Here is a 14,931-nt window from a genome sequence, read left to right as displayed (position 1 = left end):
CCCGTGACGTCACGGCGCGGTGCGCTGGGGGGGGGGGGAGCAGGAGGGCGGGGCGGGGCGCGCGAGGCGCGGCGGTTGGCGGCGGGGGCGGGGCCGGCTGCGCCGTGACGTCAGGCGCAGCGCGGTGAGGTCAGTGCGGCGCCGCTGCCGGACCCGCTGCCCCTCGGTGCCCGGCGTCTTCCCCCCTCCCCCCCCCCGCGCCCGCCTCCCCCTCCCTCGGTGGAGGCGGCGACGCCTCCCGGGCCCCGCGGGACCCGGCCCCGGCGGGAGGGCGGCTCGCCAGGCCCGGCCCGGCCCGGCCCCGCCCGCGGCCGCCGCCCGCGGCCGCCGCCGCCTCAGGTAAGAGCCGGGCCCGCGTCGATGCGGCGGCGCCCGCAGCGGTGAGAGGGCGGAGGGGGGGGGGCACCGGGGAGAGGGGGCGGGAAGGGGGGGGCTCGGTATTCACCATCGCCGCTTACGTCGCCCTGCCAGCGTAACCCGCATTGCGTAATGCGGCCGCTGCGTCAGGGAGGCCTACGTAAACTGCGGCGGAGGCTGAGGCCTGCTGCGCAAACGGCGTAAGGGGGCGGCGGGGGCCGCGCGCGCCGTACGCCAGCGGCGTAGCGGGCCGGGGCGCTCCGCGCCGCCGACTGCGCCGCTGGCGTAGCGCTGGTCACGCGCCGGCTGCGTAGGCTGCGCAGCGGAGGGGCGGGCGGCGGCATTCTCGGCGCCCTACGCACTTTGCGCAAGCGACGGGCTGGCGGTGGCGGTGGCGCTGCGCCGCGCCCGGGGGAGGGGTTACGGGGCCGGGGAGGGGAGCGGCGGCTCCGGGGCCGAGCCGCGGGCGGGCGGGGGCGCGAGGCGCTCTCCCGGCCCCCCTCCGTCCCCGCTCTCTCCGGTTACGCCACTTGCGTAAGGCCGGCCGGCCTCCCCCGCGCGCGGCGCTGCGCATTTTGCGCACGGCGCGGGCCGGGGGCGCGCGGCCCTTCCCCCCCCTCCCCCCGGCCCCCCGAGCTCATCCCGCTACGCCGTTGGCGTACGGCGGGCGCCGCGGGCTGCGCCGTTGGCGGGCCGGTGCGCAGAGTGCGGGCGCGGGGCGGGGCGGAGCGCGGGGCACTTCCTGCCGCCGCCATTTTGTCAGCGGACGGCCGGAGGAAGCGGCGGCTGAGGCGCGGCGCGGCCCGCGGTGAGTGGCGCCGCCGTCGTCTCCCCCCCAGGCCCCTTCCCGGCCGCCCCCCGCCGTCCCGGGGCCGTTGCGGGGCTCCCCCCTCTCTCCGGGGCCGGCGCTGGGCCGCGGAGCCGCGCCCGGCCTGGTTGGGCCCGGGGCAGGCCGGGCCGGGGCCGCCGCGCCCTTGGGGCCGTCCGGGAGCGCTGCCGGGCCCGGTGCGGCCCCGGTCGGAGCGGGAGGAGCGGGCCCGGGTCGCTTTTAAGCCGTTGGGCCCCGCGCTGAGGTAACTCGCTCGCCGCTCGTCTGAAGTTGGGGGTTTGAGGTGCGCTGTTTTGTTTACGGTCGGGTTTAAGACTTTTTCTCTTTTTTTTTTTTTGCAGATTTCTATTTTTTTTTTTCTAGTCGGTAGAACTCGCGAAACGGGCTCGGGAGCTGGAGGGAGAGGGGTCGGGGACGAGGCCCTGCCACCCCCCCCCCCCCCATGTTGTCAGGGAGACCCCCGGTGCCGTGGGGAAGGGGCACCGGGACCCGTCTGAGCGTTCATCCCCTGGGGTTTTTGGGGGTGAAAGGGTGGGTTTTGGGGGGCCAAAGGGTGGATTTCGGGGGCCTGAAATGTGTGTATGGCAACGGGAAAACCAAGGTGTGTTTACAGCACCGAGACCTCAGTGAAAACGGGCTCTGGGTTCTCCTGGTCACTGCGGTCACTCGGTGTGCAAGAGGAGCGCCTTGGCAGCGAGGTGCAGCTCTGCACGGCTGGTTCGTGGCACACAAGGGCTCTTTGTCAGAGCCAGGCTGCTCTCACCTTCATTCCGAGCACATCCTCCTGTCCCCGGGTGCTCCTGTGTTATTTTCCTCGAGTGTTTTCCTTTGCAAGTGTTGTTTTCAACTTAAAAAGCTGAAGCTTCCTGCAAACTGCTGTCTTCAGCAGAAGTTTCCCTGAGGAAACTTTTGAGGCTGTCTTGCTGCTTGAATTTACTCCACGTGCTGCGTAAAAGAGTTTGTAGCGTGGTTTGAAAGATGCAGGGAGCGCTGTTGCTGGTGGGTTTTTGTCTGAAATGCGTATTATTAGCGGGACAGAAAGAATTAAGCTGACAAACGTGGTGTTAGTAACGAACCGGCGGCTCTGCCGGTTGGCAAGGACCGTGGCTGGTGACCCGTAGCTGTGTGCTCTTTCGCTGGGCTTCAGCTGCTCCTGTTGATTGTGTGCCCACAAATGCGGCGTCCTCTGGATCTGGGGGTGATTTGAGTGACTTAAAATGCTTGTCGTAGTTTTCAGAAACTTGGTTTTACCGATTTATGGCGTACCGGCTTCAGATTAAACCTAAAACGCTCCGTTTAAGCATCTCAATAAAAGTTTGGTTAGTTTGCTCGCCTGAATCCAGCTAAACTGCTTTAGGTGAAGCGGATATTGAAGGTTAAACTTCCTTGCAAACGCTTGAAGCTGCTGTTGCTTTAGTTCATAAGTAACTCTTATTCAGTGGGACTGCTATGAGTGGATGTTTGCAGAGATTAATACAACTTAAATTTGTATCTGTACGAGTTTCTAGCATTGAACTTGATGCTGTGTAAACTAAAGGTCACTCGAAGCTGTTTTCTGGAATGAAGCGAGGGCCCTTTAATGTTTTAAAGCACCAGGTTAAAAAAAATAAATAAATTTTGGATTCTCCACACCTCTCCCTCTGAACTTGGTGAACCGCGCTCGGCGATAGCGGCTGTAAATAAATGCACCGCGCTGCAGAAGCACCTGCGTGGGGCCGGCTGTTCCCACACAGCTTCTAATCTTTGCACCTTGGCAAAAGCAGGGATTACTCATTTTAAAAGTAGTAAAAACACAGAGCGTTGAGCAGGTGAAACGTGACTTTCCTGATTTTTTTTCCTTCCTCCCCCCCGCCCTGAACCACGTTAATTACCTAAGCTGAATAACTGTAGCTGCCGTATTATCTGATGATCCTGCAGTGAATGGGACCCAAACGGAGGTGACCAGCTATTAGCTAAATGAGTCTTGGCAGCCGAGCCCTCGTTAGCGTCAACGCCGTCCGTGTTTCGAAGAGGGAACGTGGTTTGGGGAGCCCCGTGGGCAGGAGGGGGTCTTAGGGCTGCGGTGTGCCTTTTACAATCCTCCTGCTCTGCCTTCCACGCTCGGGCAGCTTCGGTCGAGGCGGGCTCGGCTCCCCGGCCCGTGATCGAACGCCCTTGCTACGGTTGCCGACTCTTTGGAACAATTTCTCCAAGTAACCTCGTAAGGCTGGTAATTACCCGCTGGCGAACGCTCGGCGTTTGGCCGAAACTCAAGAATGCCGGCGGTTTGTTTGCACGGAGGTGTTTTACCTCGCTCCTCGAGAAACAACGAGCCCCCGACCGCTGCGGAGGTGCCTGGGGTCTGCTGGAAAGCTGTGCTTTTCCCCCGCAGGTTGCTGGGGAGGATGAATTTGTGCCCGAGCAGCCTCCTTCTGCTCGTCGGCGCCGTTGGTTGCCCTCCCTGGGCGAAGCAGCCCGGCTCTTCGGCACGCGGGTTGTTGGTGGACATCGCCTTCCTGCTGGAGAAGGGCTCGGAGGTGAGGAGGCGTCTCGTTTTAGGGGCTGGATCCCCAGAAAAGCGTCTGCTTCTCTTCCCTCAAACTCCTGCCTGAGGCCGGCTCGCGCCTCGCAATCCAGCAGGGCAGGGGGAAGCGACTTCTGGTGCTGCTGGAGGAAACCTCCCGGTCCGTGGGCCGTTTCAAGCCTCTCTAACGTGTCAGTTCCCAAGGCTTGGGAGAAGTGCTGGCCGTGTGGCTTGGTTTGCTGCGATCCTTTGCACTCCAAGGGTGCTGAGCTGCGGCTCGGAATCAAGGCTGAGCTTGCAGCACAGGCTTCGGGTCTGCTGTCGGTCGTTTGGAAGCCGAATATTGAAATAATTCGGGGAGTAAACTTGCCTTATCGGGGGTGGAGAAGGCCTGGCTGCAGAGCGGTGCCGTTCCTGCGCTGGGAGCTGAGTGTGGATAATCCCCAGAGACAGAAAAAGGGCCCTGGGCTCTGTGTCTCTGCCGTGCCAGGTCAGCAGCTCGGCGGTGTGGGCGATTTTACTGCTGTCAGCTTCTGCTTCAGCCTTCCTGAGCGAGCTGGGGCGTCTCGGGGTCGGCGGCGCCGTTCGTGGGCCTCAACCCTGCTCTCAGCTTCTGGTTCGCGACTGCTCCCCGGCCTCCGGTGCTTATCGACCAGCTCGGAGTGGCCGAAACGCGTTACTGGATGGCTCGGGAGAGCTCTGGGGGACTCCGCAGCCTCTTCGCAGGTCGAGGAGAATCTTTGGGGTTCGGTTTCTGTGCAGATACCCAAGGGTCACTCGGGGCCACGACCTGAAGCGAAGTTTCAGCGTGGCTGGGCTGGTCCAGGCAGCGGTGTCTGGTCACTTGTTGCTTCTGCTGACTTCAGTGGTGTTTAGGGAAATGACAGAGGGCTTCTGTGGGTGTCCAAAAAGCTTGCGGGGGTGCCCAAAACCAGCCTCGTGTACCCCGCTGCCACCACCCGAAGGATTAGGAGCGCGCTGCCTACCACGGGCTCGCTGGGCTCGTGTCCCCGCCGTGCAGCAGGCAGGTAAACTGAGGCCGTGCGGGTGCTGGAACGAGGCAAAACCTCACAGCGAGACCGCGAAATACCCAGCTGGGAACCGGGTAGGAGGACCCGAAACCACAGAGCCTGTTTTGACTCTTCCTCTTCACGCCTGCTTCGTGCAGCTCGTGGGAGATGTTGGCGCGCACGGTTCGTCCCGCGGTGGCTCGGTAGCGCAGCACGGCGCCTGCTTGGTTTGGGGCTGGAGGGAAATCGAGGTTTTTCTCCCAGTTTTCCTTAATCTGCCCTGCTGGCTGCTCTCGCCCGGAGCCACTGCGAAGCCCCGAGGAGGAGGAGCGGGATGGCGTGAATCTAGGGAAATGCAGAACAGCTCGAAAAATGAAAACAGGAACCTCTCGGTAGCGGCGAGGACTCGAGGCAAACATCCTGAAATCAGAAACCCCGTGGAAGGCAGCGTCCCGGAAATGGGAACCGGCGGTTTTGTCTCCAACCGGGCAGGTTAACATTTGCTCGCTGCCTCCTAACGAAGGCTTCAAGTCCCGGGAGAGCCCCTGAGCGCAGCGCATCGCTTCCCTCCCCGCTTGTGCACACGGAGGAGTTCCCCCATCCTCCCGAGGAGCGCTGGAGTCGGCGGCGTGGTGGCTCCCCTATCCACATCGGGGCTCAGGAAGCTGCTTTTAGCCGCCGAAACCTTTCTCCTGCCGCATTTGTGGTGGATTTGTGCTGAAAATAACAGAACTGCTGGAGCGGCCGTGCTGGAAGACGAATTAAGGATCCTAAAAAACGCCGCCGGACCTTCAGGCCGTGCCACGGGATGGCGAGCAGGGAGAAACCGTGGGCGCACGAACCAGAATTCACGGGCTGCTTTCCTCCCTGACCTGGAGGGGGGGGGGGCGTGGAGCACGTCCTGGGGGGTTATTTAAAAAAGGAATCTGGCGCAATTAGTGATGAGCGCATCGCTAATCGCGATACGCCGGGCTTGACTCCGAGCAGACCGCGCTGCATGTGGGCACCGCGCAGCCTCGGGAGGAGTTCTTGGAGCGAAGCCCGCGGACACCTGGCTGAAGCTGGTGTATTTCACCAGGTAATGAGCTCGTCACGGGCCTTCTCGTTAGCGGTGACCGAATGTTTTGTTCCTGTTCGGTGCGCTTTGTGCCTCAAAACAACAAAGCAATGTTTAGTGACCGTGGCCTGCGCCCAGATCTCAGGAGGGGACGGTGCAGCGCTGCAGAAGGAAGCTCTCGGAAAAGCTGCGGCGCTGGCGTTGAAAAATGTGAGTAATGGTGAAGGTATGTGTGTGCAATTAAGCAATTATGTGTTTAAACAAACCTAGGTACTTCTGCAATTAAGTAGTCTTTCACGGTATCATGTCAGCTTAATTGAATTGTCTGCGCGCCGCTTTTAATGTTTAATAAGGGAGATACAAAAGAGAAAAGAGCTTGAGAACTTCATCAGGCCCCGCTCGCCAATTAACCAGCGCTTAAAAGTTCCTCGAACTGCTCCGCGTTGCCTGTCCCGGGGATGGGACGTGCTCGGATGGCCTCTCGGCGCTAATTCGGCGGGCTGGCGGGGTGTTAAGAGGCAGGAAGGGGAGGAAGAACCCCGCGAAACATCCCTGGGGCAGGAAGGTTCGCTAGGCTGGGTGCGAGCTGCGCGGTGGCCGGCCCTTCGCCGCCGCTTCGCTCCGAAATGGGGACCCAGGTGGAATAAAACCCGCAGTTCTGATTCCCTTTGACCCTGCTCTTGCATCCCTCGCTCCGTTGGGTTCGATTGCAGAGCTGGTTGCCCCATGGCTTTCAGTTTCCCCGTGCGTGTTATGATGAAATCTGCAGAAACAGGCTCTGCTTTGGGAACACCCCTGCTCACCGGCTGGCTCGGGCAGCGGCGTTACCTTAGTGCGATCTTACCGCGGGGCTGCGAGTAAAATGGGTTCTAAAAGCTGCTTTTATGGGTTTAAAATGGGCGTAAAGCTGCTTCGGCTCTTCCTTCTGATCGCTACCGGTAAAAGCAGTTTGAAAGCGTCGCGTTTAGGAAGGCACTGATTGCTGGAAGAGCCGATTTTTGGCTCTTTAAGGTAAAGCTGCAAAAAAAACCAATCTGGGGGGTTTTGTAGGGAGTCTTGCGGCACGAGCGGGGCTTCACCCCGCCAGAGGAATTGCTGACTTGCCACAGGAGGGCAAAGCAGAAAGAAAGGAGCAGAAATCCCTTGAAATCGCTTGCCTTGCCCTCTGGGAGCCTGCCTGATCTCATGCTCTGATCAGTCCTGGTGCTGGGAGCCAGGAGGCAGCTCGGCCACCTTCCCTCCTCTACGTGGGAAGAGCTCCCGAAGACTCTGGCCGTGAAATTTCCCAATCTGCCAGACCAACGGCAGCCCCGACGCCCCTGCAAACCCTCTGCAGAAACTATTTCTGTGTTTCGGGTCCCAGCAGCGGAGCCGCGCTCGCGTTTCGCCGCTCGTTGCAGGTAGGGCTGGCTGGCGGAGTGCAGAGTTTCCAAACACAGCGGCGAGGGGAGCGGGAGGAGGAAGGGATTAGAGTGCAGATCGCCGGTCCAAAGGTTGCTGGCAGCTTCGTGCCTTGTTTTTCTCTGGATTTGTCGGCAGCTTTCCGGCACGGCGGAAACCTCGTGCGCGGCTCTGTAACGGGTAAAGCGGGAAACGTTAAAAACCTTCGCTGATAATCCACGCGGGGAGCGTTTTTCCTCCGCTTCGAGCTGCTTTTCGACGAGCCTCTGCCCCGGAGCCGTTAGCAGATAAGCACGGGTGGGGAGAGGAGGAGGAAGGAGGCCGCTGCGGAGTCGCTGACAAAAGCCAGGAGCAGAATCGGTGGGCACGAAGGGAGTGGGAGAGGCGTGGAAGAGGTGCTTGAAGAGCTCCTCCCGCTCGCCGGCCGGCCGGGGAGAGCTCCCGCAGCTCTCGCTCCTCGGTGAGGGGTTTGTGCAACGCGACCTTGTGCCTGCTAGCAGATATTTGTTTGCAGAGCTGCGGATGATCGCTGCTCTGGTCTCGGGGGTGGGGGGGGGAAATTCCAACCGTGCGCCGTGCCCGCGGACGGAAAGGTGAATTCCCGGAGCGCTTCGCTGTCCCCTAACCCCCGGTTCGTGGACCGGGCTGTCGCCCTCTCGCTTCCGAGCCCGGGGGGCTGCACGGAGTGCTTCCTCGGGAGTCTCTCGGGGTCTGGAGCTGTGCAAAAAGGAGAGGTGAGTGCCCAGCGGGGGGAGGCAGCCCTTCCCCGAAACGCTGACCGGGCACGGGGGGCGTAGATATGAGCGTCGTGCGTCCTCGCCTCGCTGCAGGCTCACGGCAGCTCTCCTGCTTTAACCATCCTGCTGGATTTCAAGTTTTTTTTTTTTTGTTTGGCCCTTTCGAAACAGATTTAACCAGTTAAGCGCGCCGCATTTTTCGCATTTTTAAAATGTTTGCCTTCCGCCCTTGCTTTTTTATCTGCTATTTTGGGGCTGACCTTGGCTTGTCCTTCCTACCTCCGCTTCCAGTTCGGTTTCTCCGGGACACCCGGCTCTTCGGGAGCCCTGTGTTCTCGCGGGCTGCTGATAGCGCCCGCAGGATGCGGTGCTGAGCGGCTGTGGGCTCTGCGTATCTGCAGATGCGTGCCAGAGGAGAAGGAGGCTTCCGAGAGCTCTGGGTGAACTGAAAAATTTCAAGGAAGCTCGAGGAAGCTGACAGCCCCTCCGTAATTGAAGGGTTTAGTAATAAACTCAAGTGGGAACACGTGGTAGCTGGTGGAGGAAGGTGCTCGGCAGCCCTCGGTCTGTTGGGCCCCTGCTTTTTTTCAGTGTGCTCAAAAAATCACGTAGGAAATCGGGGGAATACTGAACTTGCCGATTTCAAAACGGGTCCGAAAAGGACCTGACGGTGCCGAAGGGCTGGCCAAGAGAGCAACAGCTGGGTTAAAGCCCGAACCCCGAATTTCAAGCTCAGTAGGGCAAAACGTGTCCTGACAACGCTGAGATCTGGGATTTCGTCCGACAGCTCCTGAGGAGGCTGACGGGGCTCCTCTTTTTGTTGCAGACAGGTCCCAGGCGCGTGTTTGGTGTGCTCCGTGCGGAGGTTTCCCCCTTCTCCTCTCCCAGCGCCGGGATGGAGAGCGCTTTGCTCAGCCCCCACAGGCTTCAGAAGCCCTCTCAATCACGTGGAATAAGTCAAAAATGGCTCCGTCACCCCCAGACTGTGTCCGGGCTCTGTCCTGTAAGCCTGTCGTGGCTGTTGGAGGACCAGGCTCTCTGGGGGTTTCTGTGGCTGACCAGAGTCTGGGCTGGATCCTCTTTCTTTTTGACCCTTTTCAGCACGGTTAACGTCAGCTCCCGGGGCTGAATTGTCCTGGGTGCCTTCCCCGGGGCTTTGACCCGGCGTACGAGGCAGAATTCAGAACAAAACAAGTCACTTGCTCCCTGGTAAGGATCAGCAGGAGCGGTTCGGCGCTGAGTAATCTCTCCCTCCTCATACCCAGGAGGACGTTTTCTTCCCCGCCTCGCCGGTTAAAGTTTATTTTACCGGAGCTGGGAAGGGTGTGATACCTGGCAGGTGAGCTCGGGTTACTCATTACCCCGCTGGCTTTCTGAATTCACCGCTAGGAGCTGCGGAGCTGCTCGGGGCGGGCTGACCCTGTGGTCGCTGGCCGAGCGCCGCGCTTCTGCGGAGCCGCTCGCTCCCGTTTCACGTGGGAGCAGAAAGGAGAGCGCCGCGTTCCTTCTCCTGGGCGCTGATGGCACTGCCCGTCCCCTTCAGCTCGTGGAGCTGGTGAAACGCGGCGCGTGCTCAGATTTCCGGGCCAGATGATCGCTTAACCGAGTCCAAGTTCCCTCTTGCGCTGAAGCGGCGGGGTAGAAAGGGAGAGAAAGTCTTCGAACGGCAACTAGCAGCTGCTAATACTTCCTAAACCTCTTATTTACAGGTCTTTCGAGGCTCTGCAGCTCGGTCAGAGGAAACTGGGAGCTGGTAGACTTGTGAGTCTCTTGACCAGGCAGGCATTGAGCATAAACCCACCTCTGCTTTGGACACCTGCTGGGATGAGGCTTTGCTTTTCCTTTTGCCCCTTTGTGCGGGGGCTGTTTTTAGCTCGTTAATCCCTGAAACAAAAGCGGTGATCGCATCCCGGGAGCCATCAGGTGGGGCTGGTGGAGAAGTGGCTGAGCTCACCGAGCCTCCTGCCGTTTCAGAAGCGCAGGGTGGCTGAAAGCAGCCGTGTGGGGAAGGCGAGGAGCTCCAGCACGGAGGCTGCGCTTGTGTGAGCGCCCTTAGCGCGGGGGAATCCCGGTGTGGAGCTGCTCGCCTGGGGCTCGATGGCTGAGCTGCACCAGCTCCCTCTTACGCTCGGTTTGTCTCATCGATCGCGCTCCGAGATGCTGTCGGAGATGCGTGCGCGGGTGACTTCCACTCTGTGGTTGAGGTTTGCGTGCTTTGAAGATCTGAGGCCGATCGCTTGGTGCCCTGCGTTGATCTCGGGTAAGCTTTCGCTGGTTTCTGCCCTCCTCGGTTTCGGCAGCGTCAAAGCAAGCTCGAGAGCGAGCGGCGAGGGTGCGTAGAGGGAGGCAGTGCCCGGAGCCTTCTGGGCACGAGCATTTTCCAGGCACGAAGACTTCGGAAGCGCTGCCTTTCGCCATCGTGCCGCTTCCTTCAGTCCTCGCAGCCTGAGTTTTCAGCCCGTGGATCTCCCATAGCTGGGTACCCTGCGTCTCCTATCGCTAATTAAAGGATTTGAGGCGAAATTGGTCTCGTGTCAAGGTGTTTTACAAGCTACAGCATGCTTGGGGGGCAGTAGGCGGCTGGTGACCAAGTGAAATCTCGTACCTGGCGTGTCGAGAGCTTTGCCCTTACATCGGTGTCGTGACTCTCGGGTGCTGCCAGACCTGCGGGGGTCAAGTTTGTCCTCTCAGGCTCGAGGGTGAGACATCGGTCCCTGCTCTGCGACAGCTTCTGAGCGCCCAAATTACGCGGCTGCCCCAGGGCAGCAGCTGGGGAAATGTGGCCAGGGCTCGGCTTCGTGCGGCTTCGAGTGGGGCGTAGAAACTACCGAGAGCCTCGGCCCTAAGGGGCTGGGAGAAGGAGGAGCGCTGCGTTTTGTTCACCCCGTGGGGTGGTTTGAGGCTGATTTGGGGCTGGATCACCTCGCGTGGGGCACCGGGTCACTGCGTGCTTGGGTCGAGGGGTCCGCTGGGTCCGAACCTCGCCTCAACTCCAGCTGCAGAGCATCACCCCGCTGCGTCCTCCCTTTCATAGAAGGATAAGATCGAATTTCGTCGTTTTTTCCACCAGCCTCATCGATTTGTAGCCCAGTCTAGAATATCCCGGCTTGGAAGGGACCCATAAGGATCGTCGAATCCAACTCCTTCGGCTCTTCCAGCACCAGATGCAGTCCCCGTCCTCTAAATACCAGAAATTCCTCGCTCGGGGCAGCGAGCCGGCGTGACGGGCTGTCACCGCGCCGCTCTTTGCCCTCGCTTCGGGTCTGTTGAAACAGCTGCTTTCTTCTTCTTTTCCAGGTATTGTCTCGCTTTAAAATTGCCAGCAGCTCTCTTGCGGAGGCATTGTGAAGCGCTCCTGCCGCAGAAAATTGCGGTGTTTGCTCTCGAATCAAAAGGGCCGCGTGGTGTTTGTGGCTCGCGCCCCGGATCGCCTTGACTGCGGCCGGTTTATGGCAGAGCTGGAACTGAAACCTGGCTGCTAGGCACAGGCTGGTGCAAGCGGCCTTCTGCGCAGTCCTCAGGCAGGTGCCGTTTCATTTAAAAGCTTAAAAAGTGATTTTTTTTGGGTTTCTGAGCGCTTCGAAGATCTGTGATGGCAGGAGGGAGCCGGGATCCTGCCCAGGAGCTGAGGCACCGCTAACTCCCGCTTTTCGCAGCGCCTGCTGATGGTTTGGCTGGTTTGGGAGCTTTTCCTAGGAAAAGCCCTGCCCACAGCTCCTGCTGGCATTGCCTGCACGGCCCTGGCGTTGTCGGCGTTGTGGCTGCACCTGTGTTGGCTCAAGGGGAGCTCTGGGATCCAGGTGCATTGTCCCAAAAACTCGCGGCTCCGTGTCCCCAAAACGGGGGCCAAGCAGCTTGGTGCCAGCCGCCTTTTCGGTCAGGTCCTCCCGGTGTCTTCCACCTTCGGTGTTTTTTTATAATTGCAGCCTTATTTTCCGATTGTTTTCAAGTGAGGTGCGTGATCAGGTTGCACGCACGCTCCTTTCTTGTTTTGAGGAGGGAACAGCCCGGTCGGGGGCCAAAAAGGCACCAGGAACGGGAGCACAGCGCGCAGGCGGCTTCGTTCCCTGAAATCAGCCCCCTCGGCCAGGCAGGCAAGAAATTAAAAGCCTCGATGAGGAGAGAACCTGTTTCAGAAGCATCCTGCAGGCAGCAGAGCAAGGGGGGTTCGGCGGAGGAGCTGCTCGGGTCTGGGAGCCGAGCCACCCGGCGCCGTCACCAAGCCCTCACGCCAGCTCTGTGCAGGAAGCCAAGCGTGCTGCAGGCTGAGAAGGTAAAACAGAAGCACGGGGAATATCCAGGCTGTGTCCTACACCTCCCTCTGGGGCAGAAACACCGCGACCCGTCACCAAAACATCCCGTTCCCTAGAAGACAGGGCAAGCTTCCCTTGCTCCCCGAAGCACGCCGCGCTTGGTGTCGGATGCGCATCTGGAGCCAACGCTTGCGTGACCTTGGAGTTTGTGTTGTGCTGCTTATCGCAGGTGGCATCAAGGTGTGGGGTTGTCTTTGGAATATGTGTTAACTCTTTCCCCTTATGCTCGGGAGCTGCTGGGAGACTTGTTTCAGGTGGGTTTTTTCCCCAATTTCTTCGTTCTAGAGAAGCGGGAAGCGGCGATTTAATGTGAATTTAGGCCCAAATGCGTCTCACTATGAAATCCTGGTGGGGTTTCTCTGCAGTAAGGCAACGCCTGTGCGTTAACAATGGCTTGAGTTAGCAAAATCCAAGTGCAGAACGTGGAAAATATTGGGGTCTTGTGACCGTTTGCAGCTGAATTCTCTTTTTTGTCCCGGAGCTCGACAAATCCTGAAGAGCGCAGCCTTCGCTTGCCCGAGCAGCCTTCAGATAAGTCTCCAGACAAAATAAAACTTCCTCTGGCACAACGTCTGCTCGGGACGTTGGTTTTGACTGATGCGGAGCTGGTTGGCCTTGTGGGTCGAGCCGGTGCTGATCTGCTGCCCCACGGGGGCGAGAACCTGGAGCCTCGGCTGTCGGCTTGTGCAGGAGGACGAGCTGCGACCTCCCGGCTGAGAAGAGACTCGAGGAGCAGAGCTGAGGAGCGGTCTCCGGCCTGGCAGCGATGCTCCAGCTGGAAGACGTGGCCTTGCTGAGGCTCTGCCGCCCCGATTCTTCTCCAAAAGCCTTCCTCGCCCCGCAGCGAGGCGTGTAGGGCATCGCAGCGATCGAAGGAAGAGCGCAAAGCCCATCCTTGGTGCTCGCTGCTGGCCGGGTGCGTGTTTCAAGAGCAGAGGAGGGACCCCAGGGACGTGTCTGCACCTACAGGGCGCAGCGAGCCGCGGGACGCCCAGCGTGGCCATTAATCCGCCCGGCGTAGCTGCCAAGTTTTACTTGAACCTCAAACTCTGCACGAGGTGAGTAGTTTCGCCTTCCCGGGCGTGTTTCCTCCCAGCTGGGAAGCGTGGTGGCAAAAACCTGCTTCCCTTAGGAATTTAGGAAATTTAGAAATTTAGCTTTTAGGAGAGGACCGAGGGCATCGCTGACCTAGCGAGCGGGGCAGTAGCTCTTCCACCTTCGTGCCCGGGTTGCTCCCGGTGTTGGGTCCGCACCACAACCTGTGATTTCCAGGATGATGGGGTGCTCCCTGCTGGCGTTTTGCTAGCGGGGTGGCTTGTCTGGGGCCGGTATTGCCCTGGAATCAAGAGGGAGGAGTTGCTGCCTCGTGTCCGTGGGCCTGCTAAATGATGATTTCGCCTCAGACGTCGCAGGGAAGTGCCTCTCGCTGTTCCTCCGAGCTCTTCAGGCCTCAGCTGAGGTGGTTAAAGGTTCACCACTCACACGTTGTGCTTTTACAAGCCAAACTAGAAATGTCTGCCCTTACTGCTGAGGTCAGGTAAGGGAGGGAGCCCTGAAGTGCAGTTTTACTGGCGGAAAGCAGATCTGTGTAGCTTTGGAGGATGGATCTAAACCTTGGTAAGGTGATTACTGTAGCTTTCCGCGCACCTTTTCATAATGCAACTCTTTTTCGATAGTGCACGCGTACCTTGCTGGTACTGTAAGGGTTTTTCCTGATCTTAGCCTTTCTTTGGGGGGGGGGGGGAACTTGTTTTTATTGGCTGTTTTGGTGTTGATTTTTGTGACAACCATCACACCCCGCTCTTGTTCACGTCTCGCCTTGCGTGTCTGCGTTAATCACAGCTAAAACGGTTTTGCCTCGAGTTAACGGGATCGCCAGCCTGCAAACGGAACCTCTTCATGCAGATTTATCCTGATGGAGGGGGAAATTCAGTACTGCGTCTTGGGCTCCAGCTCGACGCGTCCTCTCTAGATAACACCAGCCTTCTAAATCGCCTTGTTTTAGTTTGCCTTTGTAGCAAAATGTCATTGGTGATAGAATTTGTTTTAGGGGTACCCGCTACAACTGGGCGCCCCCTCTGCAGGCGCGTGAAGTGCGGTGGGGGCAAGGAGCTGCTGGAAGCAGCTCGTGGGCGGTTTTCGGGAGGGCCAACGCCTCGCTCCCGTCACCCTCAGAGAACTTCAGGAGTGGCAGGGATGTTTAAAGGGTTCTGGTCACGATTGCGCTCCTCTTCGTAGTCTTGTTTGCGGGGTTTTTGGACAAACTCCGTGAAAAGGTGGTGGTTGCACACAGGAGCTGTTGCTCATCTCGTGTCGGGGCTGTGCTGCAGCTTTGAGGCCCCTTGCGAGGAGCTAGCCTGGGCTTTGGCAGCTCACACAGCCGATAACCAGTTAAATAACCAGTTTCAACACCCAGAAAGGACTTTCTGGACCGTAAAGACCTTGCTGAGCAATCTCCGAGTTACTCATTCTGGTTTGGGAAAGCTTGACGCTTTCCTGAAGCCTGTGCTGACTGGATGGCTGAAGAAGAGGTGTGTGGGGCTGGTTAACTCGAACACGATCCCGTTTCTTGGTACATTGGGACCCCAAAGCGTGAGTTGGGGCTGTTGTCTTGCAGGTTGGGGGCTGTGGGGTTTCTTGCCCCATCCGTGCCTGCGCCGCGATGCCTTTCCTCGGGATCCTGACGTCCGTGCTGTTGCAAACGGACTGCCGCTGCTTACCCGA

The 14,931-nt window shown here is 59.3% G+C and overlaps 1 protein-coding gene across 3 annotated transcripts in view; it reads left to right on the top strand.

Annotated features, from left to right (window-relative positions):
- The first annotated feature begins 308 nt into the window (after nt 1-308).
- The window catches only part of BRD4 (bromodomain containing 4), a 61,496-nt gene continuing 46,873 nt past the window's right edge, over nt 309-14,931 (top strand). Inside the window, exon 1 of one of the 3 annotated variants that reach the window (XM_050716025.1) lies at nt 309-339. The gene's annotated coding sequence lies outside the window, so the exon portion shown is untranslated. Of the gene's footprint in view, nt 340-1,059; nt 1,166-1,322; nt 1,431-14,931 lie in introns of those variants that run through there. The other 2 variants (XM_035572195.2, XM_035572196.2) reach the window with 2 other exon arrangements.

This window comes from Cygnus atratus, chromosome 30, assembly GCF_013377495.2.
Source record: "Cygnus atratus isolate AKBS03 ecotype Queensland, Australia chromosome 30, CAtr_DNAZoo_HiC_assembly, whole genome shotgun sequence".
In the NCBI taxonomy this organism is placed as follows: domain Eukaryota; kingdom Metazoa; phylum Chordata; class Aves; order Anseriformes; family Anatidae; genus Cygnus; species Cygnus atratus.
The sequence above is the reverse complement of the archived record's forward strand: the minus strand, read 5'-3'. Positions and strand labels throughout refer to the sequence as shown.